This window comes from Lagenorhynchus albirostris, chromosome 13 (genome assembly GCF_949774975.1).
Source record: "Lagenorhynchus albirostris chromosome 13, mLagAlb1.1, whole genome shotgun sequence".
NCBI classification, from domain to species: Eukaryota; Metazoa; Chordata; class Mammalia; order Artiodactyla; family Delphinidae; genus Lagenorhynchus; species Lagenorhynchus albirostris.
In genome coordinates this window covers 80,485,686-80,495,221 of record NC_083107.1, presented here as the reverse complement: position 1 = coordinate 80,495,221, position 9,536 = coordinate 80,485,686, and the positions used below count along the sequence as shown (strand labels likewise).

The window sequence follows — 9,536 nt, the reverse complement described above, 5'->3', positions numbered from 1 at the left end:
TATGGGAACTTTAGCCATCCCACGCAGTCGCACAATATGATTACTGTCTGGCAAAATCTGTAAAAATGTGGAACTTATATTATTCCCTTATTCAAAATTTCAATACTTTTCCAGAATCTGTCTGCTTTTGATCTCTATTCAGAGACTTCTAGAAGTTGTTTTGTGTATCTTTTCTTCCCACATATGTTGATCTATTAGAAGCTTACGCTGCTGTGTCGAAAGTGGAACAACCTTAGCTAAAAATTAAATTGCTGGCAATTATATAGTTGCTAGTGGAAGTCAAGGTGAGGACAACTTGTTCAAGTTTGCTGCCTACAGTAGTCAGAGTAAGGACAGAGTGGAGGATATTTTAATGGGATGAGACCAGAGCTGGTAAGGCAAATAAGGAGGTTTTTCAGGGGGTATGCCAGGAGAGGATAAGTGCTTGAGATTGTGAAGAGGGGGCAGAGTTGAAAGATATTTAAGAAGTAAAACTGACAGAGCTTGATGTGCTAGGATTTGGTGAGTGAAAGAGAGTGATATTTGAGACTGGGTCTCAGTGCTTTTCTGGATGAGTGACTACTTGATTATAATGAAAGAAATAGAAGGAGTTTTTTTTTTCCATGGGAAGGAAGTGGGTATAAAGAATCTAGTTTTGGAAATTTTGAGTTGGAGAAGCTTGTGGACAACCAAAATGGGTATGTTTATCATATGCAATTTGACGTGTGGGTTTGGACCTTTCGCAAAGAAGTCAAGATTCAGGAGTCATCAGCACATACGTGGCAGTGGAAGGAAGCCCTAGTAGTCAATAGGATTTGTTTCTGTGGGCAGTGGCAGCTGCCAGAGCCTTGTGGACAGGACATTGAAGGGACCCAGTGGAAAGCTTCATCTGGTTTAGTGGAGGGCAGCCTGGACTGGTTGGGTATGAGCTTGACAGTAGGTAGGCCAAGTAATAAACTTACTTCAGTAACCTAAACGTGACAGCATCCAAGGTGATATGCCTCAAAATAAAGAGGGTGCAAGGGGGAATAGATAGAAGTAAGACTTTCTGGAACGTTAAAGTGAACAGAACTTTTGAAATACTTGTATGTTCTCTTAACGTGTTTCACTCTTTGGCCATGAATGAAAAAAAGCAAAAAACCAAAAGAAAGTTTCTCACAAGTACATCACCTGTAGCCAGTGCCCATACAACAGCATTGCTGATCTGGTGATGGGAAGGAAGCCCACGATCCCATGACGTAGATCAGGCCAAACAGAGCAAGGACTACACTTGTGGAGGGACCATGGATTTCAAAGCAAAGGCCTAGGGAAACATAATGAACCTCCAATGATCAAGTTCAACCCTAGAAAGTCTTAAATTATTCATTCTTTTTAACACTTGCAAGCTCTTTCCTCTGACATTCTACAGGGTTATTTCTCTCCTCTGAATCCTTCAGAGCCTTGCTTTTATCACTTGTAACATTAAAAATAATCCCTTAGACTTTGGACCTGTCAGTTATTTATAGACAAATGGCAGGGCTGCCATGCCAAGGCTGCAGATACAGAATGCTTGAAGACTCCTTTAACCTTTGCATTATTCATGTCATGACAAGCCTAGCTTTTCCTGAAGTCCTTTATCTCCACCTTCTTTTTACATTCTTGAAGCTCTCAAACTGAATTTTGGGGGTGAGAATAGTTCTCATCAGAAGGTAAGAGGAAAAACAATCTCCTTATCAGGAATAGAGCTATTTTTATTCACAGGCAGCTCCATATAATGGATTTAGAGTTTGTTGATGAGACGCCATGATGCAGTGAACTGAAGCAGCCTCTGCAACTCAAGAAAAGTTGGGTGCATCCGTGCCTTAAAACAGGGACATAGACTGTATACCTGCTATGTTGTCTTCTGATGGAAAATCAGACTTCGATTTCTCTTATGGAATGTATGTGTGTAGGTAGGTATTATCAAGCACTTATATAATGCATTCCATATGGTCAGGCTGTCTTTTAAGTGATTTACAAACATCTACTTGGGAGGTAATTAAGTTTAGATGTGGTCTTGAGGATGGAGCCTTCATGACGGGATTAGTGTCCTTATAGGAGGAAGAAGAGAGACCAGAGTTCATTCTCTCCACCTTGTGAGAACACAGGGTGAAAGCAGCCGTCTATAAGCCGGGAAGAGAGTCCACATCAGGAACTGAACCAGCTGGCACCCTGATCTTGGACTTTCCATCCTTCACGACTGTGAGAAACAAATATCTGCTGTTTGAGACACCCAAACTGCGGTATGTTTTTAAAGCAACCCAAGTAGCCTGAGACAATGCCTCATCTAGATGAGAGGAAAAATGTCCCAAGATATAGGTTACATAGTATGATTTTGTATTTCATAAAGGTAGGAAAGAGAGAGGGAGAGCAGGAGAGGGAGGGGGAGGACGGGGTGGGGGAAAGGGAAGGGGAGGGAATATCCTACCTGACGAGAAGTCATTCTCATACAGTATAGTTAGGTGTATAATTTAGTACACACTTAATGAAAGGCAGTAAGAAAATAGGTACCAAGTCTTACAAATATGTCTACACTTACAATGCACAACATTTAAATTAAGATTCTCCAGGAAAATCTGGAGGTAGGATATGGTTATTATCGCGAGACCCATCTACCAGCCATGACTGAGGTATGTATTTTATTTTAGTTTGCCTTAGTCTTCTAACCACAAGACTGGGTGGCTTAAAGAAGAGAAATCTATTTTCTTACAGTTCTGGAGACTCTGGAAGTTCAAGGTCAAGATTCCAGACTACTTGGCTGCAGCTTCCTTGGTATTCATGCCCCTCCTTTCCAGGGTAGTCAAACTTTCTCTTGTATCTGTTGATTTTAGCCTGGAATTTCCCATCTTTCCTTCGGTGGTGGGATATTTCTGCTAGACATTGGTATCAGATTCTGGGCCCAGGATGGTTTACTTTCCTTCTCATGGAGGTAGAGGATCTTTATCTCCTAGGTAGTTTTCTTTTTACTAACCTGTATGAGGGCCACTTATATCTCTTGTGTTCTGTTACAGGTGAGAGGATTTGAGTTTCCCCGTGGGAAGGATTGGCCCTATTTAGAATTCAGGCTACATGGTTCTGTTCTCTGATGGGCTCAAGAAAACTGATGATTTAATGTGATCAAAGTACCTACATTGTCAGAGTTACATTCTCTGCAGCATTCTTCATCTTAGGTGGAAGCAGAATCCCACCTTTTTAAGAGATTAACTATAACACAAGGCTCTGAACTGAGAGAAAGAACGTGGGGGAGTAAGGAAGGAATGAAGGGAGGAAGGTAGGTAGCCTTTTTATAGCATTTTATCATTCATAAAGTACATTCCCATATCCTATGTTACTAAGAAAATTCTACTGAGCTGTTACTGAGCCAGGTGCTTCTTAAGCCAGATCCCGCCAGTGTTAAGCATTTCATTTATCAAATCGAATCTTACAACATGCATGCTACCATTATATTCACTTTACATCTATTGAGACCTAGAAAGTTGATTTTGTTCAAGATTGTCCAACTAGGCTTTTTATCAGCATCATTAAGCTCGTTCCTTTTTATGTAAGCCACCCCAAAATATCTGTGCTATAAGAATCATTGCTTTATTTCACAGGAGAGGAGTCTGCAGTACAGAAACAATAAGTGACTGCTACAAGATCGTAGAGAAGAAACGTAAACGGTGGAAACAGTTGGAAAATAGGTGCTTGATTCTGAGTTATGAGTGCTCTCCATTCTACAAAGATATTGGAAATGGCTTGAAGCAGGGCTCATGGAATATCATCTCTAAATTATCCACAGTCATTTGCACATTGCCCAGCATATAACGAGACAAATTCTTGTTGAATGAAAAAGGAAGAACAATGGGAGAGACGCATAGGGAAGAGAGAGAGAAAAGGAGAGACATAGAAATAGAAGGAGGGTCATAAAGATAAAGGGGACAGGAGGAAAAAAGTTCCCATTTATACAATAGTTTTGAATGAAAAATAAAATTGCCTTTTCTGTGCTGTTAGGACATGATTTTTAATTTGCAGAAGTCATCAGCTGCAGACGTTGCCTTCCATGCAGCTTGTCTGATCACCATGACAAAGGCACTGCCTCATCTATAAATAGATGGTCAGATGGATTTCACATCCTGCCCTGGTTCTCCCAACTGCTTGATGATCCTGACAACAGGATTGAAGAGTGATTCTCTCCACCTCAACTGCGGAGGCTTCACTTGCACTCTCTTCTGGAAGATGACAATCACACTCATTAAATTCAACATGAAGGAGCTTCAAAGACGTGTCCTTTCAGAGAAATTGAGCCAGAGCCCTTTTCCATTGCATCAAAGGGAACTGTGATATAATCAGCCATCCAGCCTGAATCTATTGTTAGGACAACAATCTGAACCTTTCTTTTGCCTGTTTGGATCAATGTTAACTGGAACGTACATGGCGGAGCTGATGTCAGTCAAGGCTCAGGTAAAAGAAAGCTATTCCACCGGACACTTGACGCTTACAGGTTTCCATTGTAAGTGCTGCTGTGATGTATTTGAGACACCTGGAACTCAGATCCCAAGAATGAACACTGGGTCCTCCCACAGTTCTTGACCTTGGGCAAGTCATTTAATTACCCCGAGGCTCGGTTTTTCCTTCCTAGTGTGTTTAACAACAGAGCTTCTGCAATAAGACAGCACTGGTTAAAGCACCAACTCGGCAACTCTGTAACTGTGGGCAATTTACTGAACCTCTCTGAACCCCAGTTTGCTCACCTGTCAATAGAGACACTGGAAGTGTGTCCCTTAGAGGTTCTTGTGAGCGCTATGAAGAGAATGTCTGGTACATGGTTTCCATGGCATAAGATGATGGTGAGAATGAGGGGTAATCTCACAGTGTTGTGAACATTAAATGACACATTATGTAAGGTGATTTTTAAAATATTAAGGTGTTTTTATTATGACTGAAATGCAGCAGGGTCCTTGCCCCCCATCCCCCAGGTCCTCAGCCTGACTTTTACCTGTGGAAAAACTTTAGCCAAAGAATAAGTTTAATCAGAGAAGTGAGAAAATGCAAAAACAAAGGAAAAGAGTCAAAGGAGACCAAATAATAATAGTTTAGTCATTAAGCAAAGTCAAGGACCTTTAGTTCCTCCTCAAGGGCTATAGATCATATTCTGAGCCATGTCCTGTGAGCTGTCTTATAGACACTGAAACCCTCACCAGGTGGATGAAGGTAACTCCATGATGACCAGGCTGTAGCCATGACATGAGCTGCCACAGTTCCAAGAACTGGCCTCAAAGAAATGGAAACAAACCGAACCTGGAACTGAAGATTAATTGTACCTAAACTAATCAAGATGACCAGTTTCACGATGACTGTCGCAGCTGACTGGGCTGTTTCTGCATGTAGCCCCCTGCCTCTGTCTATAAAAGCTCTCGCCCCTTAATTGTCAGAGGAGGGAGTCGGCCTTTGGACAGGGGTCTCTCCCCCACCCCCGGTTGCCAGCATCCGTAATAAAGCAAACTTTCCTTTCCACCAGCCTGGCCTCTTTATTGGCTTTTGAGCGGCGAGCAGCCGGACCCCACTTTCGGTTACATGATTACAATTGAAAGTATTAAGGATGCTTAAATATTAATACACATCCATTCATTTAATTAGTATTTATTATGGACATATGCAATTGAGCTACTTACAAAACCAGAAAAGAGCTTTGTCCTTTGTAACAAAGGTCAAGAATCATAGACCCCTTGGGAATTCCCTGACCATCCAATGGTTAGGACTCTGCACTTTCACTGCCAAGGGCACAGGAACCAAGACCCCACAAGCTACGTGACATGGCCAAAAAAAAAAAAAAAAAAATAGAGAGAGTCACAGACTCCTTAACTTACTAAGACTAATTTAATTTACTTTTTTTTTCTTTTCTTCTTTTTTGCATAGATCAGTTTCATACATACCTGAGACGCTTCACTCCCGCGTAGGTGGTTAGATCAGATGCCATTTCTCTTGGTAGTCTTCAAAGCAGGCATGTTTGTGAGCAAGAAAGATCATGTCTGAAGGGTCCCAGACAACATGAAGTACCTATACAGGACTCCAAATCTCTTCCATTTAGTTGTGCCCTTCTTCCTATGTCAGAAGTCTCCATGTACTTGAAGATTTCTCTGATGCTCTGCCACTGTTTTGACACTGTGCTTGTTTGGCACTCTGTAACAGAATATACACTTTCACTGCTAAACTAACACATCTCAGTAAAAGTCAGGGAGGGGAGTTGAGTCGCATTTAGGGCCGGAGATTTGTCTCTAACCAGAAGCTCAGTGAATTGCTTGATGTAAGTGTCATCTCCCCAGATGGTGAAATCTGAGGTCCCGAATGGAGTGTGCTGAGGTGGGGGAAGTTGTCTGTGCCATGCTAAAGTCCTTCCTGATGGCAGTGCAGAACCAGGCAGAGGATGAAGGAAGGGAGGAACATGGCAAATACGAGCTTTAGAAGAATCACTTGGATAGCAGCATAAGGAGTTTTACCCTTATGCCAAGGTGCTGAGGTGCTGAGAGATTTTTCAATAAGTGACACAAAATGTTCCCTGGCGCATGTGTATCACACAAATCTGAGTATTGATTTGGTATAACTTGATGACTGGGTTAGGCTGTGAGATTTTTCACTTGTGGCTGGATTGACTTGGGTCTATATTAGGTAACTCCCAAGTGAGGAGGAAACCACTTTAGAATGGGTACACGTGTCCTTTTACTGGAAGTGAGAGCTTTTATTCTTCAAAGGAATCAGATTTTCCAGTGACAAGGCTCTTGTCAGGAGAAACTGGTTTTGGATTGAGTGACCAGTCTCAGTTCCTTTCCTTTCCTTATTTTTTGGGAGGGTGGGTACAGATCGGGAGTGCATCTGCGGGGGAAATTACATAGCAGAAGAGGCAATAATGTCTACCCTAGTGGATTGTTGTGACTATTAAATTAGATAGTAGAAGTCAATAGAAGGATGTGTCTTCATAAATAAGAGATTCAACGATGAAGGTGAGTAGTAATTATTGTTATTATTTCACTGGAAAATAGGATTTAAAAAAAAAAGCATCATTCCTCTGTGGGTAGCTCGGAGGCTATCTGGAGAGGTAGACAAGCAGACAGGTCATTTGGGTACAGGTCCATATAACAACCTGCCTCTTGAAAGTCCACGGCAGGAAGCCCAGGGATGCTGCCATGCCTCAAGCAGCAGGGAGGGGAGACAAGCCCAGGAAATTTTTCTCAGAGAAGGTGACAGCTGAGCTAAGCTCTGGATGGACCAGGATACCTGAGCTGTTACAGGATTTGGAAACGGAGAATAAAATCTATTTTGAGTCAGTTTTCCTTCTAGAGAATGAAATACAAGAAGTGAAATTTAGATTCTTGTGGAATTGGTTTCCTTTATTAATGGTGCCTAATGGCCTGTAATTAAGGCACAACTTGTTAGCTAAACCAACAATTACTGTTTGTTTGAAGTGCAAAGGGAGAATAATGAGTGACCTTATTCCACAGATTTCCTTTCTTTTAGTAGCTTTAGCAATCTCCGGTTGAGTTTCAATGTCTCTCTCTCCCTTTCCCTCCCTCCCTCTCTTTCTCTCTCTCCCTCTCTCTCCCTCTCTCTCTCCCTCTCTCTCCCTCTCTCTCTCCCTCCCTCTCTCCCTCTCTCTCCCTCCCTCTTTCTTTCTATCTCTCTCCCTCTCTCCCCCCACTCTCCCTCTCTCTCCCTCTCCCTCTCCTCTCTCTCTCTCTCTCTCTCTCTCTCTCTCTCTCTCTCTCTCTCTCTCTCTCTCTCTGTCCTCCTCCCTTACTCTCTACACCCCTCACTTCCCCTGGACACAGATACCCATGCTCACGTGTGTGCACACAAATACACACACACACTGAGTAGAATCTTTTAATCTATACAGAAATTAGCTTGCTCTCTTTAAGCATTTGGAAAAAACTGCCCTTCATTTAAACATATTTCACAGCTTTCATGACCACTCCACCTTTGCTCCAACTCCTGGTGTCTGTATCGAAATGAGTCTTAAACAGGAAGAAGGATGAGGATGGGTGGGTAGGTTGGTGGAGCAAAGTAACCATGGCTGGGTTAGATGGTAGAACACCTGAGAAACAGGACCACATTGACCCTTTTAATTCATTGTGAGATGGATTTCCTGTTGGAGGTGGCTATTGCTGCCGTGACATGGGCAGAAATGTGTGTGTGTGTATATGTGTGTGTGTGTGTGTGTGTGTGTGTGAGAGAGAGAGACAGAGAGAGATACAGAGAGACACAGAGAGAGAGGGAGATTATTTCCAAGGCATAGGAAAGCTGGGAGAGGAGCCTGGGAGGCACATCTAGGCCAGTAGTTGTCATCCTGAAAAGCAAGGGCAGGTGTGGGGAGGGGTGGGACTGAAGCTTCTTGTAGCCACGTAGCTCAGCGTGGCAGGGAAGGAGACACCTTTCTTTGTCTCAGGCATTTTGTGGATGCTTGAAGTGGGGGTGGGGAAGCTGGTGGTGTTTTTCTAAAGTTTCTGCTATTTCGCACATTTGTGCATTTAACAGAGAGGAAAAAATCAGAGGAACAGATGCAGATGTATGGTCGGTATGGATCTATAAGGAGGGCCTTTTGAGCACATATAGGCAGAACACTGATTCTTCTTGGCAGGTATCTCTTCCATGGAAAAGAAAGACATGGCTATTCTGACATCGTCCTGGACATGGGTTGCTATTAGCTCAGGATGTGGATGACTAGCGAATGCATAGCTGTTACGAAGTGAAAGAAGGAAGGGATCACATCACATACAAAACTCTTTTTGTCATAATTTCTTCTTAAAGAGCTTGTCAGTGCTGCTCTACCGAAAATTAACTGTCACTTAATAACAGGACCTCCTTAGATGAATCTTTAAATTCTCTGGAAGATAATTTTTATAACTATTGATTAATCCACATATAACCCCTCTAAGGTTTGTTTAGTCTTAATTCTTTGTTGTCTTGATAAAATTCCAAGTTGAAAGAATCCCTTTAAGGAGTGTGTGTGTGTGTGTGTGTGTGTGTGTGTGTGTGTGTGTGTGTGTATGAGAGAGAGAGAGAGAGAGAGAGGGATTGAAATTAATACATGGAGTAGTATCTTTGGAGACAAGCACATTTGAGTTCAAGTCCTGGGTCTGTCATTTATTTATTATCAGTGCTGAGTTTTCAACCTCGCTTTCATTCTCCTTACCTTTAAAAGACTTTACAAGTATTGAATAAAATAATGTAAAAATCCATAGTGTGAGGCCTGACATATAATCAGTGCCTCATATATAATAATAGCTATTCTTTATGGCTGTGAATTGAATTGTATCCCCTCAAGTACATATGTTGAAGCCCTAACCCTCAACGTGACTGTCTCTGGAGATAGGGCCTTTACAAAGGTAATTAAGGTTAAGTGAGGTTATAAGGGTGGAGTCCTACCCCTATAGGATTGGTGTATAAGAAGGAGAGATTAAAGCTGTCTCCAAGAGGCCAGTAAGAGACCTCTCACCAGAAACCAAATTTGTAGACACCTTCATCATGGACTTCCAACCTCCTGAACTGGGAGATGTCTCTTAAGT

General features: G+C 42.2%; 1 long non-coding RNA gene across 1 annotated transcript; it reads left to right on the top strand.

The window, feature by feature from the left end:
- The first annotated feature begins 2,125 nt into the window (after positions 1–2,125).
- On the top strand, positions 2,126–3,736 carry LOC132531322 (uncharacterized). The gene is made up of 3 exons (XR_009544059.1): positions 2,126–2,240; positions 3,009–3,268; positions 3,591–3,736. It is a non-coding gene; the product is annotated as an uncharacterized LOC132531322 (long non-coding RNA).
- The last annotated feature ends 5,800 nt before the right edge of the window (positions 3,737–9,536 follow it).